Below are 21,799 nucleotides of genomic sequence, written 5' to 3' on the forward strand. Positions count from 1 at the left end.
TAGCCACAGGGGGGTACTTAATTATATACACACACATGCTCGACAACCACACTAATGATGGTATGAGAGTAACTGAGCAATGCATATGCTTTTATGAACTGAGAGGGGAAAGACTGTGATCTCTGGGGTGTAATGAACCTGATTTTTCTTCCTTTTCTAACTTTACTTAAGTTAATATCACCCTTAAAGTTTGAATTATCCTGCAAAACTCCAGGTTCATTAACTCCTGTTTAGAGTGTACATCATCTTAATGGGGCATATTTTATAGTGATGAGAACCACAAAACAATACTGTGTTCCAAATGACCTGAATGTTTCACTGGAAGCATTGCATTATGCACTAGGAAGAAAGGGGATTTGATTATTTAAAGATAACTTGAACAAGGGGCGGGGAAACAATCCTAGGAAGAAAAGTTGAAGCAGAATCTTAAATTTTTTTTGGAAGTCCAAGAATATGCTGGTGGTAAAGTCTTATTGAGAAGACCTTTTCGTATCTACTCCATGCTCCCACTTAGCGGAGTGACAATAACTAATTCGGTGGTATACAGAGGGGGATTTTTCAATGACTTGTTCTCTTTACATTTTTGTATTCATGGATCACATTTATTCTAGAAATGCCAGTTTCACCCTTGGCATTTCAGCAGCAAAGCAGTGATGTCCAGCCTGGGGGTTTCTTCCCATCCAGTGTCATTTCCACTGGTAACTTCCCACAAGGGGACCGCTTCTCCCAAACACAACTTGCGCTTTCTGCTACATTTTAAGATCTCTTTATTGCTACATTAGCATCCCTCAAGGTGAATCTCTTCCTCATCTTTCAGATCCCCTGTCTGTCACCTCAGGAACTGTTCCTTGTTCTTTCTTCCCACTAGGAACCTTCCAATCTCACAGCAGAGCTCAGACATGGTTTTTACCCTTGTTTCCCAGGCTCTCCTCCAGCCAGCCAGAGTGGTCTTTGAAAAACACGCAAATCAGATCTTGTCACTTTCCTCCTGACATGTCCCTCTAGTCCACGGAGAATAAGTCCGAATCCTCCTGTGCCTACAAGATTCTCTTGGATCTGACTCTTCTAGCCTACATTTTCAACCCTTTCCTGCTTCTCTCTCCATCTGCCTCTCGGGTCTCATTAGCCCCACTCATTATAGTAGCTTTCTCTTTGGGAATCCTTGCACAAGGAATTGGGATAATTCTAGGAAGGCCTAATTTAAAGGACCTTGGCACCAAGAAGTGGCAGGTGTACAGGGGACAGACAGCAAAGACAATGAGCTGTGATCACCCAAGGAGGAGGCCATTCTAAGGACCTGAGAAGAGAAAGCTGGGTCGAGAGGGGACCTAGCCCACCAATAGCTAGCTGAAACCAGTTTACAAGGATGTGGACCTACCATGTCTTCCCCTCCACCCCTCTTCCTTGGGTTTTCCATTGGCGGAAGCCAAATGACAGCCATAGGGTAGGCTGCCTATCAATGCAGCCCTCTGCTGGGAAGCCTTCCACTGATGGGAAAGAGCAGAGAAGAAGGGAGGGAGGGTGGACTTTGGGAAGCAAGTGGAAGGACTCTGTTACAACCACATACATAGTTCCAGATGCTAGCAGAGGGCGGGGCTTGGCTTAGGATACATTGATCATTTTCCTCCCTCTGGACACTTCCCCAACATTCCAACTCTGATGGCCCTTTCGCTGGGTGTCCCTCTAGTGTGATTATAGTACCTGACAGTCCTCCCATCACGGTTATCATGTATTTATCAGTCTCTTCCCCTACCTGATAATGGCCCTGAGGTCAAGGACTCCATCCTTTCTATATATCACTACTGCCCCAGCACTCATCTCCACGTCTAGCTCACAGACCCTTGAGTATGTGTTGAATGGAATTCACTAGAATTATGTTCTTTTTTTAAAAAAGGAGATCCTGTTGTATATTTTATTATTTTATTAGCTTATTTGTATTTATGTTTTGATTTGCTTGTTTTTTTTAAATAGGCCCATTGCTCTAGGAGTTTTATTCATGAAATCCAGAGCAAACTGTTGGCAAATGAATAATAATAAAGAGTAGTCTTCATGAATATTTGAAGCAATGAAGAATGTATTTATGAGCACTATTGTTAGCCAGGATATCTTCCTCAGTGGGCAGGTTAAAAAAATGTATTATTTAAGGTTCTCTACGTGATCATAACTGGTGGCACAAATCTCTCCATGTAGGAAGAAAGTGGATTCATTAGAATATCTCACAAGCTATGGTTTAGGTAGCCCAACAATGGCTGCTACCAATGGAAATTTGAAGAATTCAGTAGTTGTTCAGTTCATGAGGCTAGAATTTTGTTCTTAATCCCCATTGTAGCCATGGCTGTGACACTCATGAACATCCACACACTTTCTTATCACATTTGAGAAAAGAATCAGACTTAAGTACTAGTTTGTACATATCCAGCTAGAAAACACTACCATAATAATTAAAAAACACTATCAGCACTTTAAATGGCCAATTCATCATTTTTATCTAGATTCTTATCTTCCCTACGCATAGAAGATAAGGCACTTAGCTCTTGGGTCACTGTTTTCTTCTGTTATTAAAGAGTTTGGCCAGTTTCCACGATGTTTCCCAATTCTTTATTTTTAAGGTCCAAAGTGATGGGCTCCATAAACTCTATAAACTCAACATGCATCTCTTCTCATCCTTGTGTTCCCAACAACTCTCCTAAGAACTCCAAGGAACGCTGGGGTCTACACCCAAACCTCACTCCAAACTACCTTGGCCTATGCATGCAAACCTGGACACTTGGCTCTTCATTTCCTGTTTCCCCTGCTGAAGGGCAGGACAAAAACGCTTGTAAAGAGGTGGGCACAAAGCCTCCCTCACAGCATTCAGGAATGTGGTGGGATGGAGATTCAAAGAATCTAGGATTCTAGACGAATGGCCTACATTAAGTTCTTGCATATCATGCTCCTAAAACACTGCATGATTAACATAACTGTTTCTAGTCTCTAAGTCAGAAGATGTAAATTAATTCCTTGTGTTTGTGCTAAAATATCGAATATTACTAAGATGTATAAACAGTGATTACACAGCTATTGCTAATATAACTGCAGGAAAGGGCATACACTCACTTTATTTTTTCTTAAATACATACATAAAGTCCGCATGTCTTCACTGAAGTGAACAATAGGATGGACATTTATGGTGATATTTTATTTGTATTAAAATGTTATTTGTATGTTAATAAATAAAGTTGCCCGGGGGTCAGAGCTATTAGCAAGCCATCGGAAAGCCGGGTGGTGGTGGCGTATGCTTGTAATCCCAGCACTTGGTAGGCAGAGCTAGGTAAGTCTCTGTGTGTTCAGGGATACAGCCAGCATTGGATACACATGCCTTTAATCTCAATACCAACCATAGAAGACCTGGAGGTCTATACAGACAGGCAGTGATGAGGCAGTCATGTGATTGGGTTTACAACCAGTAAGAAGGCAGGACAGGAACTCTATATAAAGACTTTAACACAGGAAGTAGCTCTCTTTCGGAGAGGTAGGACCACGGCAGGAGGAAGGGTAAGGTTTTAGCTCTTAGCTCTGACCTCTTGGCTTTCTTCTTTGCATTGGTTCTGTGTTTCTTATTTAATAAGAAGGTTGGTTACATCTACAGACATTTCAAGAAAGTTTTTTTGGGGGGAGGAGGGGCAAGACTTTTCTGTTTCTAATAAAAAGACCTACCTAATTATCATATTGTTACCTAATTATTCCCGAACAAAATAGAGTGAGAACTTTTATTGGGTTAGATCCGGGCCAGGGAACTATATTATCTTGCAAATCAAGTTTCCAACTATCTCTACTATCTCATTAAATAAGAGAAGGTGTAACAACAAATTTAATTATTGAATGTGACTTTTCTTGCCAATTTCCCCCCCTCAACTGTTTATGCTGTTGGGTTAGCCCATCTGGTTTTCATCTGAGAAGAGAAATCATAAATCCCACAAACCATGCACAGACTCCTAATCCTAGCAAAGACTGGCATTACTTTAGCAGCGTAATGTTTTTCTTTCCTCGGGTAGAAATAGATGTGCAGCTTTCTAGTGGATTAAAAAAGACAATTGAGAAATTCCCTATTATCCACATGTATAGTATCTTAATTTCCGGTATAATAGCAAGCCTACGAACATAATTAATTATGTTTTAAATGCAAATTGTCGACAATGGTTCATCTGGTTGAAATTATTTAAATCACATTAAGAAAGACCTACTCTCTAATACTTGAACTTATTTTTGTAAAAAAAAAAATAATAATTCCATATCCTCTCTTAGGCTCAGCAATCTCTTAAAAATTTCACATAGTACTCAAAGCACCTTCATAGCAACCCCAGAGAGACAACTAGACAAATACAACTGATTTATATGCAGATTTCAACCTATTTACCACACTTAGTAGTAAGAGACAAAATATTATATGCAGAATGTGTTCATTTAAATTTTTGATCAGATCTTTCTGCTGCTTGACGGAGCAGGCACGTTCCAGGAACAAGTACATTTCAGAATAGAAGTCTCGAGCCAAGTTGATCTGTAATGAGAGACCCGCACAACAGTCTAGCTAGATGATCCATTAGCTTCACTCATCTTGATTGACAAGTATCGCTGCAAGGTGTATCAATCCTGAAATTTCCACAGTGAGCACTAAACTGGCTGAGATAATGACATCTCTCGAAGTCACAGTGCCGTGGCCCCCACAGAGGTCACCTTGCCCTACGCTTCTAAGACATCTGTTACATATGATATATAAGATGAAGGAGGAACATGCACACCAATTAACGTCACAGTTGCACTTGTACAGCGCTACACCTTAAAACAAACACAACTGGCCAGGCGGTGGGGGTGCACACCTTTAATCCCAGCACTCAGGTGGCAGAGGTAGGTGGAGCTCTGTGAGTTTGGGGCCAGCCTGGGCTACAGAGTGAGTTCGAGGCCAGCCTGGTCTACAAAGCGAGTTCCAGGAAAGGCACAAAACTACACAAAGAAACCCTGTCTCGAAAAAACAAAAACAAAAAACAAAAAAAAAAAAAAAAAAAAAAAAACAAAATAGCCGGGCGGTGGTGGCGCACGCCTTTAATCCCAGCTCTCGGGAGGCAGAGGCAGGTGAATCTCTGGGAGTTTGAGGCCAGCCTGGGCTACAGAGTGAGTTCCAGGAAAGGTGCAAAGCTACACAAAGAAACCCTGTGGGGGGGAGGGGGGGAGGGGTGACGTGACGGAAAGAGAAAAGAAAAGAAACACAAGTAGTACATCAAGCAAACAGGCGATGTGTGTTATTAGAAAAAGCTTAGGTAGTTGATTAAAATCATGAGCCAATTAGAGAAAAATATTAAGGACCAGGGCAGGTATCAGATGGGACTGATAAGAGTCTTGATGGCTGTGGACATGAATTACTAAAATCGAGAAAACAGTTTCCTAGTCCAACACATATTTTTAAAATAGTTTTTTTTTAATCAGCGAATACTAATCATACTTTATGTTACTTTCGTAAGTGTATATAATGTATTTTGATCATAGTCACACCATTACACCACGCTCTCTCTCTCTCACCAATCCCCTCCTCTTCGCCCTGAGTCCCCGGTTTACCTGGATGTCTTCCACAGTCATCTTAACCAGGGGGTACCACTGGGACAAAGTAGCTCTCCTCTCCCCATCCTCCTGGTCTCAGCCTCCACCACGGGGCCCCATGGGTCCCATCTTACGCAGGTCTTGTGCAGGTAATCGCAGCTACCGTGAGTTCAAGCCAGCGATAGCTTCATTGTTCCAGGAAGTCAGCCTTCCATACCGCTTCCCCATTCCAACGCCATCCTCTGGCTTTAGCGTTCTTTCATCCCTGCTTCCCTGATGTCCCCCGAGCCTTGGAGGGTGCGATGTAGCCCTTCCCACCTCCGACGGAGCAATCTACAGTCACTTATTCTCAGCACTTAGGACAGCCAGGTCTCTGCAGTGACAGCTGCCCGCTGTAGAGAGGAGGTTTCTCTGACCGAGCAGATCGCAACACTAACCTACGTGCACAACACATCAGTTTGGTGGGTAGATCGGGTCCATTTAGTAACCTAAGGGCAGCAGTTTCCCCGCTAGGGCCCAAAACCTCCCTTCTGATCAGATTGACGGTACCAGACGGGAATTCCCGTCTGGTACCAGATCCAATCAGAAGCGGTTGGATGCCGGGCGGTGGTGGCGCACGCCTTTAATCCCAGCACTTGGGAGGCAGAGCCAGGCGGATCTCTGTGAGTTCGAGGCCAGCCTGGACTACCAAGTGAGTTCCAGGAAAAGGCACAAAGCTACACAGAGAAACCCTGTCTCAAAAAACCAAAAAAAAAAAAAAAAAAAAAAAGAAGCGGTTGGATGTTTCCATAACACACTTTCCACTATTGAACCATCGGACACATCTTGTCCGGTCTGGCAGAGTAAGGGAGGATGGTACGGCCTTTTTCCGAATACAGTTATAAAGTTTCACCCAAGATCCTGGGGTAGGGTAAACCTCATAGCTTACAATCACACACTCTGTTTCACATTTATGGTGGCCTATACGACACATGGGCCAATGACAAATCCAGATATATTTTCAATCCATTTGTATATTAGATCTTTCTCTCTCTCTCTTTCTTTCTTTCTCTCTTTCTTTCTATCTTTTCTCTTTCTCTCTTTCTTTTTTTGAACAGCGGTACACTTGTTATCTAACCAGAATAAAGAGATGTAATGAAAGCTGATCTCATTTTGAGCTATATTTAAACGGGATAATATTGATTAGCTCTGTCTTTTTAATTATGGATGTAGATGTAGAATGTAAGAATAATATGTTTATTATCATTCATATATCCTTTAAGCTAACCTGTGAGCTTTCTTACTAAATTTGTCTGTCAGGACATTGTTACCGGATACACCGAGACCTCCAGATTTTTCTCCTATGTATGTGAAGGATATTGGAGGACATATTCCATCAGTTCCTGGAAATGGGAAAGTCAAGTTCACATGTACTTCCCCATTTTGCTCCAGCAATGAGTTGGCGCCATCTCCTAACAGACTGAGGGCTCTCTTCCCACCTCTGTGTTAGGAAACTTCACACTGGCCAGGAGTGCTCACACCCCAGCAAAGGTTACCGTAAGTGCTTCCTTCTGGATTGCTGATGGTCTCTCAGCCCACCATACCTTTGCATACCTTTGAGGGTTGATGGAAAGCCAGTCCTTCTTAAAAGAGGTTTGGGGACATAAAGAATTGCTACCTTGATGACTACACCAGCAAACCGCATCCCAACGGAGCAATGGGGGCAAAGCATGTGCTCCAGGAACAGCTGGGCCCTGGCATGGTAGGGGCAGTGGCTGTGTGTCTGCTTTCCTGGGCCTTTAGTGTAGTTTGAACCCTGAGGAAAAACAGGTCCAAATAGTGTGAAATGGGCTTTCCTTGTTATTCTGCTGCCCCAGAAAGACACTGCCTTGAGGCTCTTTGGAAAGTGAAGATGACAGGTGACGCCTTCTTTACAAAGACACATTTCTAGATAACAATCCTCATGACTGGGCTATACATGTGTTGTCCAAGGGAACTTTCCGACAGTGATGGGCATGCTCTGTGTCAATGCTGCCAGCAAGATGGGTGCTCCCTGCATACAGCTCCTGAAATGTGATTGGCCTGAGCTGAGACGTGTTGCTAGAGTAGACCAGATGCTGGATTTCCAAGACACAGCCCAGAGAAAGGAATTGGAATGCTACACTAATACATTTATATTGATCACCACCAAAATGGATATATCATTAACAAGTAAACTCAGTTTAACTTGTTTCTCATTAATACGTGGATTGCAGCTATTAAAATCTTTTAAGGGACACACGTGGCACATTCTGAACAGGTTCTAGGGGAAGGAAAGATCCTGGGCACGACAGCAGACAAACTAAGCTAGATCAGCAGACGTCAAGAGACACATTCTGTCCTGAAGCCTCCTCTTGTTAGAACGCTCAGAAAATGCCTCGCCAGTGGCCAGCACACTGCGCAGGTGCAGAGCAACACACCCAGACATTTGAAACTGTGAACTGACACCCAAACCTTCTTGCTTCGGTACGTAGGATTTTACCTCGGAGACGGTAATGTGGCTGTCCACAAGGCGTCACAGTCAGGGGTCACAGCCGGGAGTACACTCCTGCTCCCAATATCTACGTCCTCTTTCTAACCCCAGGAAGATAAAGAACAATGCCATGCTTTAGAATGTATGTCTGATCACAACCTGCTTTGAACCCCAGCACTTTTTTTCCTCCAGATGGAGACTCATAAGGCATAGACTAAGGTTTAAGCACCCAAGTAAGTCAGAAGGATGGCAGAAGCCATAGAAAGATCTAGTCTTCATTATTTTAATCTCAGGCCTTCAGATTTCTTAAGGAGGTTAAAAGAAACAACACAGTAATTTAAAAACACTTGTCAAAAATTGTCTCTCCCCCCTTTCTTTTTTAGAAATAGGCTCAGCTTCTGATCAATCATCAAAAACATCTCAATGAGAAGTTGGAGAAATATCTCAGTGAAGAGTTTCTGTACAAGCATGAAGACCAGAGTTTGGAACCCAAGAATCCATGTAGAAAGCTGGGTATGGCAGCAGGCGCCTGTAACCACTGTGCTGGGTCAGCAGAGACATGGTGATCCCTGGGGCCCCCCTCTAGCTTAATTGATGAAACTTCAGGCTCACTGACCTGTATCAAAAACTAAGGCAAGCAGTGACCGAAGAAGACACCTAATACTGACCTCTGGCCTCCACATAGATATACATACATGTACATGTGCATCCCCCACCCCACAAACATGTATGTGGACATGCACACATACACACACCCTGTTGAGAAAGACCACTACAGTCAGCAGAAGAAAAATAAGTTTGGTTTTAACCTTCAGGAAATGAAGGACAGGAAAAGAGGAGGGAGACCCTTCTTTGACGTCCTTTGGGTCAAGGAGGCAAAGATGACGCTCTAATTAGAGAACTCAAGCCAAGCCCAAGTTAAAGAAGCTTCCACCACCCATGCCACGTGCAGAACCATGGGAGGAAGTGCTCTGCGCACCCCGGGAGGCAGTGTGCCTGGTGCATAAATCCATACTTTCTTAACACACTCCTTCTGGGCTTTTGCTTTCTGCACAGGGAGTGGGAACTGTAAAAATAGACTTTGTGTTTCTGAAGAAGTGAAAGACTTATTGCATCATGGTGGTAAACTACCATCTACCAGGGCCGTGTGACCACATGCAAACATGCAGCTCAACTCTAAAATAGCTACCATTCCAGACAAGTGCGTTGGCTTTGTTTTTTTCCGTTTGTTTGTCTTGTTTTGTTTAGTCAAAAATGTGAGATCACATAAGCAAAGTTAAAAAAGAAACTGGTATTGGGGAAAACAGACCCGTGTTAGCTAGTCCAAACACCTGGTCAACCAATTCACTTAATTCACATTGACTTCTCCCCAGCTGTGAGTCTCGGGTTATTACTCTCTTTACTTCCTTTTTTCCTTTGTAAGAACTCTACAAAAATGGAAAGGAAATAATCTGTAAACAGAAAGTATCGATTTTTGCCGGAGCCCTGTAAGGCACAGACCCACCACCTCCTTCCTTCCTTTTCATCCCCAGTAATAAAGGGAATGAGAAAAACACTCTGAGAAACTGTCGGGAAGAAAGGCTGCCCCCTCTGATCCTCGCCCACCCCTTCCCATGTCTCCTCCCGAGGTTCAACCAGACCCTCGGGTCCATGCGGAAAATTTTCCCCCTTGACAACCATTTCTCCACTGAAGCCAGACAACAAATATTAAACAATTGTTATGTGCAAGGCCTGAGCTGGGGGTGGGGGGAAGAGAAAAAGGAACATTCTTTTAAAAAAGTATAAGATCTAGGGATGTAGAAAGGCACATTGTCCAAAAGTACAGAGTGAATCAAGTGTTAGGATACTGCACTTCAAAGCCTGCTAATGCACAGGAGCGCCTAAGTGTTAGAACACCTGGAGGGCCCGTACTGTCTGCCTGCTACAAGTGTAGGAGACTTCTGGAAAACGCAAGCTTAAGAGGAGTCAGTGGAGAGGCTAAGATTGTCCAACCTCAGAGTAGACAGACAGGCTGAGGTCAGCATGGCCTCCAGCCACATCTCCGCGTCTTAAGGGAAAAGTCTCAATGGACAAAATCCTCCCACCGGTAGACTGTCCACGGCAAAGCCAGCATCCAAGGTCACGTCATTTGTCTCCCACTGGGGCTATTTTTGGAGCCCAGATGACAGTGTTTTAAGCAGCTGGACAGTCCAGACAGAAGACAAATGAGGGGACACCATGTGCTTGCTATTGTGATCTTCAGTGGTACCCCAGCAGCTTCAGATAATAGATGCTCCTTTGAAAGGCTTCTCTTGGTGGACAGCAGCAGCAGGAGGGCATCCTGGGTGGCTGAACCGCAGGGAGGGAGGTGAGAGACCAGAGGGAGCAGAGCGCAGGGCTTAGGACTGATGAGCAGACCTGGGGCTCTTCCCAGACCTGCTGTTCACTGATGCTGGTGTTTTCTGGGCATCATCTAAGTATTGAACACTGTTGTAAATGCTGGGGACACAGTGATCAACCAGTTAGACTCAAGCGACTTCTCACGACATGTTTCCCAGGGCTAAGAAGCAGTTGGGCAAAGGAAGCCACATGCAGAAGTCCTTACAATCACACACGTCAGGGCCGGACGAAAGCCGGTCGTGACAATTCCATGCATGCATGCTTTGAAAAAACCTAGGTTATAAAACATAAATAGAAGCTTTGGGGACCCAGGGAAAATTGACCTTTGAGATCTAGGAAGGTTTCTGAGAAAGATGTTTTCCCTGGCTGAGTAGGATTTTGGCAGGTGGAAAACAGAGGCAAATTGCATTCCATAAGGAGGAAGAAATAATACATGAAACATACATGTATGCCAATTCCATAAGATAGCTCTAGATTTCTTTTCTTTCTTTCTTTCTTTCTTTCTTTCTTTCTTTCTTTCTTTCTTTCTTTCTTTCTTTCTTTTCTTTTCTTTTCTTTCAAGTTAAGAAATGGAATCTCTAAAAGGTGAAACTGAAAGCGTTGAAAGACTCACTGAAGGTCACCAACATATTTGGCAATACAATTAAAATGTAACCAAATCTAAATCGACCCCATGCAGCCTTCCTGAAAGCAGATGGTCCATAAAAAGCTTTTAACGGTGGCTGTTACTATAGATGTCAGTGCAGGACTGCAAAGGCTATCATGGTGATGTGCTCAAGGCAGCTGGAGAGAGAGGAAGGTGACCGGAGATGGGATGGGAGAACAGCAAGAGTCACGCGTGGGCTTTGAAAATCTGTCAGCGTGACCTGCTTATGCTGGACAAGAAATATCCAACAGCAGACTGAGGAGATGGCTCAGCGTGCTACAATGATTGCTGTGCAAGCATGAGGACCTGTGTGGGTCCCCAGCACCCATGTGAATAAACTGAATGTGGTGGCATGTGCCAGTACCCCAGCACTGGGGAGGCTGAGGCAGGATCACTGGGGCTGGCTGGCCAGCAAGTCTCGCCTAATGAGTGAGCTCCAGGCTTAACGAGAGACAGAATGACAACCAACACTGACCTCCAGCCTCTAAGTACACGGGCACACACATGAAAACACACACACACACACACACACACACACACACACACACACACACACACACACACACACACCCAACAGCTAAAGCATCAGCAACTCCATTATCCCAATATCCTGGAGGGCAGAACCCACAGCCTTGGCGCCTCCTGGGCTTTGCCCTGAATTATGAACAACAAAAAGAAGGAACATACTTTGAGAGTATATTAGTGATAGTTGATGAAGCCTCGGCTGAAAGACTGTCTTGTGAGAACCGAGGTCTGAGAAACCACAGGGAAGATACTTTGAAAGCTCTTGACAAATCGATGTGTTTCAACACTCACATGAAAGGGACAGTGGATCTCCTGTGGACATGCTTACACTTCCAGAAACGTGGTGCAGGCCACACGAGGCGATGGGAGCCATGAACAACAATTTTATAAACAGCAGGCTTGGTGGTCACCCTGTCAAATGCCTGCTGAGGATGCTGTGGGTACCAACTGAGGGAGGTGGATGGGGATAATAAATAGCACATGGTTGTGCATCACATCAGTAACACACATCAGTAGACCACATCAGTAACACACCTTAATCCACCATATACCTGCTAACACACTATTTAGTGATTGTGCATAGAGAGAAGCCACAGACCTTTCTATTGTTGATCTGATTTGGCTATTATTTTGTATGTATGTATGTGTGTATGATGTGTTTGTGCCCATGAATGTGTGTGAGAGAGAGACAGAGAGAGACACACAGAGAGACTGAGAGACAGAGAAACAGAGAGACAGAGAGGTCTGTATATACAGAGGTCAGAGGTCAATACCAGCTATCTTCCTCAGTCATTCCCCGCCTTATTTTTTGAGATGGTGTCTCTCACTGACTAGGTGATACCAGTCATCCAGCAATCTCCAGCAGGCTCCAGGACTCCATCTGTCTGTGTCTTCCCAGTCCCGGGGTTACAGGCGTGTTCAGACAAGTCAGGTTTTTTCACAGATGCTGGGGGTTTGAATTTGGGTTCTCATACTTGTGCACCAAACATTTTATTGACTAAGCCATCTACTCAACCCCTCTTTTTGATTTCGAAAGAAGAGATTCAATCAAGCAGTGTGTTCTCTAACCTCTAGTCTTGGTTTAAAAGCTTGGGAGAATTTGCATTTGAAGTGTATGGTCGGGGCAAGGTGGGATAGGGGAGGTGCCGTATCCTGCCTGGATAAGGCAGGTAAATACCTGTTACTTTAAAGAATCTGATATTTATTATGGAGGAGACAAAGAGTTCTCCAGAACACCTGCCTGGGGTGTGACAAAATCAGCTCCACATTCTAGAAGAATCCCAGCTATCAGGTGAGGGAAGTACCCAACCACTATACACAATATTTCCCCCAAACATACCTGCTCTCCATTAATCAGGCTCACGATATACTAAAGTTTAAGAAACCAAAGGCCAGACACTTTGAAACAGGCAGTATAATGGCCGTATGTGTGCCTCTACCTAGCAGCTAAGACAGTTAATTTAACGGAACTTCAGCTGAACTGAATAGTTCCTAGAAATGTAATAACAACCTCCAACAACTGGCTTTGTGAGAAAGTATATTCTGAGTCCTCGAAGAGGGAGCAGAGGAGGAAACATTTCTAGGAAGAACATTTGGTCTCTAGGTTCCCACCAGGCATGTCAGCCTGTGCTCTTGGCATTCAAGGCTTCTCTGCTGTTACACTGACCTGTTTGCTGCCATACGAGCTAGTGTGAGGACGTGAAGATAGACATTTCAATACAGTAGAAGCCTATGTTTTCTTTCCTGGAACTTTGTCTGGGGTGAGCTTCGGGGAAACACACCTTTTACTATGAACTGCTGGGGATGCTGTGAATGTTTCCCTCTGATTGATTGATAAATAAAATGCTGATTGGCCAGTAGCCAGGCAGAAAGTATAGGAGGGACAAGCAGAGAAGAGGATTCTGGGGACAGGAAGGCTGAGTAGGGAGACGCTGCCAGCCGCCGCCATGAGTACCAACATGTAAGATACTGGTAAGCCACGAGCCACGTGACAAGGTATAGGTTTATAGAAATGAGTTAATTTCTATAAAGATATAAGAACTAGATAGCAAGAAGCCTGAGCCATTAGGCCGAACAGTTTAAATAATATAAGTGTCTGTGTGTTTATTTGAGTCTGAATGGCTGCGGGCCTGGGCGGGACTGGAGATAACTCCAGCTACAATGAACCTTAGATTTTCACCCTTCGGTTGCTCATTTAACAGATCGGCCAGGTGTGCTACATGCTGGGAGCTGGGGGTGGAGATGGCAAAGACACCAGACTGGCTGTCAAGAGCTGTGAAGGAGGGAGGGATGTAGGGGAAGAATAGAGGTGTCTGCAGAAGCTCTGGGGGTGCCCCAGGTGTCCGAGGACCTGTGGCTTGAGCTTGGTTTTAGGATTAAGTAGACACTCGAGAAGTCAGAGAGGATGCTGGGCAAAGGTGAAGAGGTCCAGTCCTCTTGGTACTCTCAAACTCCCCCCATCCCCTTTTTAAAGCAGGGAGCAGGGTCATATAGGCCAAGGTGGCTTTGGAACTTGCTGTGTAGCCAAAAGATGACTTTGAATTCCTAATCCTACAAATAAAGGTGTGTGCTACCACACCTGGCTTTGAATTATGTCTTTCTATATCACGAGCGGGTCTTGGATCTGTCTGTGAGCTTTAATTTCCCAATCCAGAAACGTGGGGATGGGAGTGTAGTTCAATGGTTGAGCATGTGCTTAGCATGTTCAAGGACCTGGTCCATCTCCAGCCTCAACCCCACCCCTACCCCATATATATCTGCTACCACATTCTCTTTCATCTTCTATGAATATAAGTTAATCCTTGTAAGGTCCTTCTTACACAAGTGTTCCTGGAAAAGCATAATGAACAATTCATCCACGCCAGATGAAGAGGGCACCAAACAGGCCTAAGAAAATTCTACCTAATTCCATGTGAGTGGACCAACGAGTTTGTTGGGGTTAGTTACAGGGGAGCATGAGTGACTTAAACACAGTTGCATCCCTGAACATTCTCATCCCTAGCATCGCCAGCTCTCAGGGAAGTCCACCAACGATTCCCAACCTCCAGGTGATTCAGGAGAGGCAACCAGAGGCTGAGGTCCGGGAGGCTTGACTCACTTAAAGGCTGCTGCCAAATGAAATTACGGGAGAAATGCAAGGAGGCTGGGACCCTCAGCCCTAGTCCTGGCCAAGACCAAATGGAACTGTCCAAAGCCACTTGTACCAGCACAGGGTGTCTGATGGTGTCCTGTGGCTCATTATAGTACCAAAGCACACCCCTCTTGGTGGAGATTTAAGAGGCTAATGAGACATGGGATGCATGAAGCTGTTTCTACTATTTACTGCATGTGACAGTCAGCATGGGTGAGAAAGACTGCCCTCTGCCAATGACCCTCGAAGCCCTTGAAATGTGACACAAAGATCCCATCCTTTACATGATGTGGCCCGTCCAGCTTTCCTCTAAATCTTTCTCTGCTTGGGCTCATTTCCTCTTTGGGGAGTGTACACTTTCTTAAATCTCTCAGTTTGGTTCATATCATCATGCTCTGTCCAGTTCCTGGTCTAGGGACACAAATGTTGAGGACAGGAGACAGAAACTGCCCGGGTAGGACAGGGCCCCCAAAGCGGCAGTTTTGAAAATGTCCTTGCTGGAGGCCAGAATGCCAGAAGAGATCTTTGTGTCCTGGTTTGACCTCTGTCTGAAAGCTATACCTGAGGACATGACCAAAACTGAGGAGGGACCAGCTTGTCCCCCAACCCATGCATCACCCTGGTTTCTGTCATAGCTCTTATAAAAAGTCCTAGATTAGCAACTCAATGGGACCCTATTTCCTGGGACCCACTCCTGTTGCGTAGGAATCCTCCCCTCAAACTCCCAAAGAATAAACTCCCCCCCCCCCCGAAACTCCCTTTTTGTTCTGTGAATTTCATTCTTTGAATTCCTGGGACAAGAACTGGAAAGCCACCAACTGGGGCGGCTTCGGTGGCCATCAAGCTTCCCAGGACTCCAGACTCACTCCCGCTAAGATCACCAAGAGCCAAGAAAGGTTGCGCCATGTTCCAAAGCACGCCAAAATGTTCCATATCACAAGAACTTCTGAAGGTGTCTATTGGTATCACAGCCTGCTCAGTATGTACTCTAGCGCCCGCCATGTGTATCTGGGGCAGGAGGGAGGGGCCACTGGCATCTCAGGTGGGCTCTGGTGACCCCTCTGCTCCTTGCACGAGGACTGTTACCAGCTGTATCGCCATCTCCATAGGCTGACCTATCAGCTGCATTGTTCAGATTATTTCCTTGCCGTGACTGGTGCCGGTCATGCGGTGACTGAAGGTCACCATAGCAACTCTGCTTCGGGATGGGGATGGTCTTATCCTGCTTGGAGGAACTGGCTCGGAACGTAGTTTTAGAAGGTCACTAACAGCGAAGGCCAAGTAGGAACCTCGAGAGAGGAAAGCAATGGGTGTATTTGTCTAGCCCGGTTCAATAGTATACATGCTCTGAAGGCATTCTTAAAAGGATTGGTTGGGTTGGGCATGGTGGCACATGCTTGTAATCCCAGCACTCAGGCAGCAGAGGCAGAAGGATTCAAGTTTGAGGCCAGGCTGGGCTATGAGTTTCTGGAAATGAAGGGGGTTGCAGAACACTGCCCACTAAGCGTGATAGCCATTCCTGTCTTTGTCAGAGTAGTTGTAACCCCATGGAGAACGGAGCCGACATTCCCTCATAGAAGGAAGGTGGAGCATGGTACTTCTATAGGAGGTCTCATCGTGTTTACCCGCATCCCAATGCTGGCTATACGAACTTCTGCCCTAATTCACATGAGCCCTTGCAGTCTTGAGAGGAGCTAGAGTCTCTGTGGAGGGTTAATGAAAGGAACCCATCTGTGTGTCTATGCTGGAGAGATATAGCTACTTTGGGGTCACCTCCATGCCTTCAAGTAATCCATCACCATCTCTGTAAATAATCCTCAGTACATTCATTGGTTCCCCAAGTTAGACTTGGTGGGATAGCACATTCTTGGACCTATTATCATGATACTCTGTGGTGTGTGGGTGGTGCAGGGAGCCAAGTGCTTGTTGATCCTTCCCCTGAGAAAGTAAGACGGAACTGAATTGAAACATCAACTTTGAAAGAAGCCAGTTTGCAGAGGAAGTTTGGAAGTCCTTCTTATCAGGGGCTTCATCTAACAGAGCATGCTCAGTGGGGGTGGGATTGGCCCTAAAAATATAAACTAGAGTTGGGGACGATTGAGAGTCTATAAAAGGCCAGATACCACGTGACTGGGTGCTCTCCCTCCTTGGGGGTGCTTTTTACTTTGTAATAAGCTGGCTTCCCGCTGATATTTCTAACTATGTGTCCCTGTGCCTCCTTTCTCCTGGGACTGAAGATCCTGGAGTCGGGTGACCTCTGACCTCAGCGTCTCAGCTGGGCACTCTAAACACACTTTCCCTACTAACACTGGGCGCTTTCTCAGTGCCTCCATGGCTAACTTAATAGGGGTGACTTTTCCCCTCTCTCCTGGCAGCTGACAGAATTTTCAGCTACCCCAACTATTGTTTCCTCTCTCAAAGTCTAAAACAATAACAACTATGAACTATAGTTTCCTTCTGAGTTTTATTAATGAGACCAAGAACACCCCCCACCCCCCAAAAAGGAACCTGTTTTCCCAGTAACAAAAGTCGACACTGCGATTGTGGAGGGGAGGCGAGTGATATTTTTGTCCATCTGACTAGGCATTTACTATTAGTGAGAACCAGAATTGATCTTAATGAGAAAGAGCCCTGAGTCTCGGGCTCTGGGAACTGGCGCTGAACACAGTACTTTAGGGAGTGGCCAGGCATCGATTTACTGTGCGAGGCAACTTCAGCATTTTAAAGTCTTTCTGAAATATAGTACTTATGTGGGTTATGTTTTTCTTTAAAGAAACACCAGCTAATGTACATGGATAATTATTTTTAAAACCTTAAAAAAAAAAAACCAACGGTCCCGTTGTGATGCTTTTTGCCGTCAGCCCATACTAAAAGATTCATAGCCTGTATTGATTTTTCTTCCCCCAAAGACATCTCAATTTTCAAGATGCCTGAAGCCTCTCTCTTCCCATGCCATCTTTCCTCACTTGCCTGGCTCTGGCCTCCTGCCACCTTCCCAGGAAGTCCATTTTCCAAATCTGTCTGCTCTGTTTTGATTTCAGTGATGCATCTGTTTTGAGATACCGCATTGCTCAGGTGCTCTTAGAGGTTATATGGGGGACATGTGGGGGTGAAGACGCCACCGTGGGCATCACTTATCCAAAGGTACCACTGGAATTATGGGGAGAAGCCCAGAGTCAGGATGTCAGCTAAGAGCATCCACAAGAAAGCACAAAGAGAAACTTGTCTGTATCGTGGTCTCCTCTCCCTTTGGATGACATTCTGTTTCTCTTGGATAGGCATCCTTGGGCCCCATTTTTTTTTTTTTGAGACAAGTAGCCCAGGCTGGCTTCCAACACAGTATATAACCAAAGGTGACTTTGAACTTCTGACCCCCCAGCAGCCAGCTTCTGAATGCTGTGATTACAAGCATTCTGGAATCAGAGATGTGCGGCATTATACCTGGCTTCGTGTGACATTGGAAACTGGGGGCTTCATCGACACTAGGGAAGCATCCCACTAGCTGAGCTACATCCCCAGCCCTTGTTTTTATTGTTGTTTGGGCTTTTTGTTTTGTTTTGTTTGGAATGTTGGAAGACAGGGTCTCCCTTTGTAGCCCAGGTTGTCCTGGAATTCACCAGGTAACCCAGACTAGCCTCGAACTCTCCATGATCCTCCTACCTCGGCCTCCTAAGTGCTAGAATTATATGTGTGAGCCACCACACTTTACTTCAACATCTAATTCTTCAATATAATATTTAATATAACTAATTTTGTGTCCTCAGAGTTCACAAGAAAGTGATTCCTGACAAAGGCTTAGGAAAACCACCACCATCACCACCACCACCAACAACAACAACAATAACAACAACAACCTCCCTCCCCCCCCAAAAAAAAAAACCAATAAAACTGAAACCACCACAAACACCTCCTGAAGGTTCAGCAGTGTGACTTATGTATTCCCTGGACCAAAGGCTGCTGAGAGTCAGTGATGTCCCAGACACCTTGTTAATTGATTCAGACGAAGCAGTGAACGCTCGGAATGCTGTGCTGAAACAGGCAATTAGATGATGCTTTTGCTGAAATAGTCCTGCCTCCTTGCTGGGCCCACGAGCTGACTGGAAGCAACATAAAAGCCTGGTACCCCTGCCTCCATTTCTGTCTCCTTTGCCTCTGTCTACAAGTCAGGACGATCGGCGCTCACGCCGGGTCTGTCTAATCTCTCTCTCCCTCGCCAAGACCGGAGGCATGATAAACTTAAAGCTGCAGCCACCCTGGATCCCAGGGACACAAAACCCGCACAGAAGAAAGCCCATGTCAGCACCCCAAAGATGGACAGGCGTGGGCGGGTGTCACTGGACCCTTCTACCTCTCCCTTTCCCCCAAATGGTGGCATTTAGTAACTGTTTCTGCTTTTCACCTGTCCTCATTTCCAGTGAGTGTACTGGGATGGGATGGGGTGGGGCTGCCAGATGCCAGGATTTTGCCCTGATCAGATTGAAGGAACAGCATGCTGTGGGTAACCCTGGAGAGCCTCGACATTTGAGGCACATGGAGAAAGAAGAGCATGAGAAGTCATCCAAGTAGGAACAAAGACTGACAGAGGGATGAAACCCTTCCAACAGGAACGAGAAACTTGGGGGAGAGGGGAAGGACACCCCCAAGGCCCACATGGTGTGCGTGTGTGTGGGTGCGTGTGCACACGTGCCTGCACAAATGCTCTCCTGCAGGAGCATGCATGTCGGAAACAGAAATCAGTGTTCAGTGCCTTCCACAATTCTTCACCTTAGTTTTTGAGACAGGGATTCTCACTGATTCTGGAGATTATCAATCTGGCTAGTCCCCAGGAATCCGTCTGCTCTGTCCTGTGTGCCCAGCATCAGAATTACAGGCTTTGATGTGGGTGCTGAGTATCAGACTCAGGTCCTCACGCTTGCGTGGTAGACACATGACTGGCTGAAGCATCTCCCAGCCCCTCTATTTAAATTCTTGAATGAAGACAGATGCACAGGCGGGTGGTGACCTTGGCCAGTGACCAGGGTGGAGAATGAGCAGACAGGATGGAGTGACAGAATCTTAGAGATGGGATGATTTAATTTAACCATCTCATTTTCCGTAAAAGGAACCAAAGAAGCAGAATCCACAGTGATATTTTTTTCTGCCCTGGCATAGCTAATTAGGGACAGGGCTGTGATTAGAATTCAGATCATCCGACTCCATCTCAAAAGGAAACATTTCAGACATGAATTCTGTGCAAGGGACATGAATAGAGAATCCACAGAGGAGGTACCAATGGCCAACAACAGGAAGAAAAATCTGTTCAACTTCATGGGTAGTCAAGTCACACTCAATAGTACAGGGAAACAACACGCACTTGTATTGCGGAGAGAACTCTAAATGGTCAATTTTGTTTTGTTTTGTTTTTTGAAGATATTTTGGCATCGGAAATGACAATAGAGCATAGGGATTAAAAATATCGTCTTAGGACGGCGAGATGGCTCACAGAAGGACGCCCTTGCCACGTAAGCCAGAGTTGGAGTCCAGGAGCACATAAGGGTAGGAAGAGAACTGACATCAAATCATGCATGCATGCACAGGCACAATGTAGATGTTTGTGCCTGTGTGTGCATGTGTGCATGTGTGTGTGTGCCTTAAAATCAGACACACTCAGGTCAGTTACTAGCTAATGTCTAGGCACAAGCTTCAGTTTCCTCTTATAAAGGCTGATTTTTTTCCCCCGGTTTTTTGAGACAGGGTTTCTCTGTGTAGTTTTGGTGCCTGTCCTGGACCTTGCTCTGTACACCAGGCTGGCCTCAAACTCACAGAGATCTGCCTACCTCTGCTTCCCAAGTGCTGGAATTAATGGCGTGCACCACCACCGCCCAGCATAAAGGCTGATATTAATAGAACTTACTAACTTGTGAGGCTGAAATGAAATTATGTTTATAAAGTATTGTTTCAAGAATTTTCTCCTGTGTGTGTGTGTGGGGGGGGGATACTAGGCTACATCCACCCCCCTCCTCAAGGCCCTAATGACAAACCAAAGTTCTATTCTGTCGAAGTTCCTCCTGGGAAACCAGACCAATGAGTGCATTGAGCTGACTCACAGAGTTGGGTGAGTGACTGCCAGCAGGAGAGGGCGGGCGATGTCAAAGCAGCTGTGTGGAAAGTCCTCACTCCAGCATGGATGACAGCTTCGCCGTAAACACACAGAAGAGCCCCTTCTGGTAGTCCCTCTCAGCCTATGTTCTGGCCCATCAGAGATCCGAGGCCACATGCAATTGTGTACAACTGGTTGGGAGGGGTAGTTGGCTACTCAGGTGAGGGTCCCATGACCCATCGCACCCTCTCTTTCTATGAAGGAACATCAGTAGTCAACAAGAACAGCTGGGATGAGTATTCGTACACAGCTGAACTCCTCAAGATGGCAGCTGTTTGGTTTGGGAGAGATTGTTGAACAAGCAGTTAGCCCCAGAATGAGAATGGTCAATTGCATAGAGTCCAGGAGATGGTATTAGTATGATCATTAAGACATTTTACAAATACTCTCATGTGTTGTCTCTGCAGTTTCAGGTTCATAAATTCATCTTAAGGAAATGATCAGAACTAAGCACAGAGCTGTTTGTAGATGCACTCACCCAAACACCATTTATAGTACTGAAAAATCAGAAACACAGATTCCCAACAATCAGGTGTGTAAATAAAGAAGAGTTCATCGGGTTGTTGAAACATCACATAGCTGTTAAATGTCATGTTGCAATGAGACACTCAATTTTCTAGGGGGGAGAATCCATATTAAGTGAAAAAGCAGGTCACCAATATATAAACGTAATGCCAATTTTGTAACAAAACACGTATGCATCCATCCCATAGAGCTGGAATATAGCGCATGGAGTCAGGAAGGAAAGGCCTCCATATGACTCCATGCTAATCACACAAGCTTCTTCAATGGAGGAGAGCCCAGAGTTCAGCGGTTTCTGTTGTAAACTCCGAAAGAAGATTAAGAGGAACAGGAAGAATGGAAATAAGTTTGTTTTTCTGATACTATCACAACTATATAAATATTTGTGTTTAACCA

The 21,799-nt window shown here is 45.2% G+C and overlaps 1 long non-coding RNA gene across 3 annotated transcripts in view; it reads left to right on the forward strand.

Annotated features, from left to right (window-relative positions):
* LOC128110833 (uncharacterized) overlaps positions 1-13,606 on the forward strand; it is a 56,673-nt gene extending 43,067 nt beyond the window's left edge. For 2 of the 3 annotated variants that reach the window (XR_008218345.1, XR_008218344.1), the window contains one exon: positions 6,871-13,606. This is a non-coding gene — a long non-coding RNA (uncharacterized LOC128110833). The remainder of the gene's footprint in view (positions 1-6,870) is intronic. The other variant, XR_008218346.1, reaches the window with a different exon arrangement.
* The last annotated feature ends 8,193 nt before the right edge of the window (positions 13,607-21,799 follow it).

The sequence above is a fragment of the Peromyscus californicus genome, unplaced genomic scaffold (genome assembly GCF_007827085.1).
Source record: "Peromyscus californicus insignis strain IS unplaced genomic scaffold, ASM782708v3 Scaffold_15__1_contigs__length_86483966, whole genome shotgun sequence".
In the NCBI taxonomy this organism is placed as follows: domain Eukaryota; kingdom Metazoa; phylum Chordata; class Mammalia; order Rodentia; family Cricetidae; genus Peromyscus; species Peromyscus californicus.